This window comes from Petromyzon marinus, unplaced genomic scaffold (assembly GCF_048934315.1).
Source record: "Petromyzon marinus isolate PM22_M1 ecotype Great Lakes invasive population unplaced genomic scaffold, UKy_Petmar_22M1.pri1.0 PM_G_Scaffold_28, whole genome shotgun sequence".
Lineage (NCBI taxonomy): Eukaryota > Metazoa > Chordata > Hyperoartia > Petromyzontiformes > Petromyzontidae > Petromyzon > Petromyzon marinus.
Genome location: NW_027422850.1, coordinates 1425001 through 1427500, shown reverse-complemented (window position 1 = coordinate 1427500; position 2500 = coordinate 1425001). Strand labels below are relative to the sequence as shown.

General features: G+C 47.5%; 1 pseudogene; it reads left to right on the top strand.

Annotated features, from left to right (window-relative positions):
• LOC142914279 (28S ribosomal RNA) overlaps positions 1–2500 on the top strand; it is a 10550-nt pseudogene that overhangs the window by 4184 nt on the left and 3866 nt on the right.

The window sequence follows — 2500 nt, the reverse complement described above, 5'->3', positions numbered from 1 at the left end:
CCGATGAGATTGGTGAAAAACAAAGGCAAACGTTCAAAACCTGAGAACGACATTATTAAACCCAGGATATTACCCACACGATCTTGGATGAAGAAGAGAGCGGAAAAACGAGGAAGCTTCATGAAGCACCAGAAGCTCTTCTTTAAGAACCGCTCTCTTCTTGCGTCCTTAGTCCTGGATGGCACTGAACGTCATGAATGCCGAATCCCGAACGCAGATGTATATCGTTTTTACTGCGAAAAATGGGAGAAGGTGTTGCCATTCAATGGCCTGGGCCAATTTAAGTCATCAGGTGTTGCAAATAACGAATACTTTGAGCCCCTAATTTCGGTGGAGGAAGTTCAGACTGCCATACGGGCCATTAAACCAACGTCAGCAGCTGGGCCAGATGGCCTAACAAGGGCTGCAATCTGTGCTGCCGACCCCGAGGGTCGGACACTGACAGCCCTATTTAATGCATGGATGATTACAGGAATTATTCCCAAAGAGTTGAAAAAGAATAGGACGATTCTTATTCCTAAGGTTATGGACGATGAAAAGCTGAAAGAATTGGGGAACTGGAGACCAATAACGATTGGTTCAATGATTCTGAGATTATTTTCCAGAATAATGACTGCACGTCTTGCTCGTGCTTGTCCCTTAAACCCAAGGCAGCGTGGTTTTATAGCGGCATCTGGCTGCTCTGAAAATCTTAAGGTGCTACAGGACCTTATGAGACACGCTAAGAAATTGCACAGGCCGTTGGCTGTCATGTTCATCGACATAGCGAAAGCTTTTGACTCGGTTTCGCATGCTCATATTTTATGGGTGTTAAGGCACAAGAAAGTAGATGAACACGTGGTGGGCATCATCCAGAACGCCTACGATCGGTGTACGACCTCGTTCAAAAGCAATGGCGAGTCGACTCGAGAAATTAGCATACGTGTTGGTGTCAAACAGGGTGACCCCATGTCACCCCTGCTCTTCAATCTTGCCATGGACCCTTTGATATGCACCCTAGAGTCACACGGAGTTGGGTACTCCATTGATACCGACCACGTGACAGCTCTTGCGTTTGCTGATGATTTGGTGTTGGTGAGCGAATCTTGGGTTGGTATGGCCGCCAATCTAGTGATCTTGGAATCATTTTGTGGGCTATCGGGATTGGAGGTTCAGGCCAGAAAGTGCCAGGGCTTCATGATAAGCCCAACCAAAGATTCATATACGGTGAACAACTGCGACCCATGGACTATCAAAAATAAAGATGTCCATATGATCCAACCTGATGAATCAACGAAATACCTTGGTCTGAAAATTGGCCCTTGGACTGGCACTATACAGCCTGATCTACATTGTCAGCTAAAGACATGGATCTCGAAAATCGATGAGGCGCCTCTGAAGCCAACTCAGAAGGTTGAACTACTCAATGCCTATGCCCTACCCAGATTGTTATATCCTGCAGACCACTCGGACTGCAAGCAATCAACTCTCCGTGGGTTGGACCAAGAGATTAGAAAGGCGGTAAAAGGATGGCTCCACCTTCCCGCTTCAACTTGTGATGGACTGTTATATGCCAGAGCCCGAGACGGAGGCCTTGCCATCTTGAAACTGGAAAAAACAATCCCTTCGGTTCAAGTTAGAAGGCTGCAACGTATAGCAAACTCGTCCGATGCTATCACCCGTAATATTGTGTCCTCGCAGGGTATGGAGGAAGAATACCGTAATTTGTGGGTACGAGCAGGGGGTGACAGTGATGCAATCCCAACATTCGTTCTCAGGGACTCGGTGTCAAAAGAACCTGTATATCCGAGACCCTGCGATTGGAGGGAGCATGAATTTCAGAGATGGTGCGAAAAGCCGGTTCAAGGAAGGGGCATTGTAAACTTTGCGCATGATAGAATCAGTAATGCTTGGTTGAGGCCATGGTGCGGCTTTAAACAATGCTTTTTTATCGCAGCACTACAACTAAGGGCAAATATTTACCCAACAAGAGAAAGCTTGAACAGAGGCAGAGATGGGGCCTTACGTTCCTGCAGGAAATGCTCTGCCAGACTCGAGTCCCTTTCGCACATTCTCGGTCAATGTCCTGCAGTACAGAAAGCAAGAATTGCGCGACATAACAAGATCAGTAACATTCTGGCAGACGAAGCGGCTAGATTGGGCTGGTCTGTATACAAAGAGCCACGGTTCATATCCGAGACGGGAGAGATGAGAAAGCCTGACCTCGTGTTTGCAAAAGATGAGGAGGCGGTTGTGATCGATGTCACCGTCCGTTTTGAGCTTTCAAAGAATACCTTGTCAGATGCTGCCTCGCACAAAGTTTCGTACTATACCCCTCTTGGTGATCAAGTCAAAGTGCTGACGAAGGCTAGCAAGGTCACATTCTTTGGATTCCCGGTTGGGGCAAGAGGAAAGTGGCCCCTTGAGAATAACGAGGTACTTACCTCCCTGGGCCTGACCAAACCCAGAACGACATCACTGGCCAAGATGATTTCCCGCAGAACGCTGCTTTTCTCTCTTG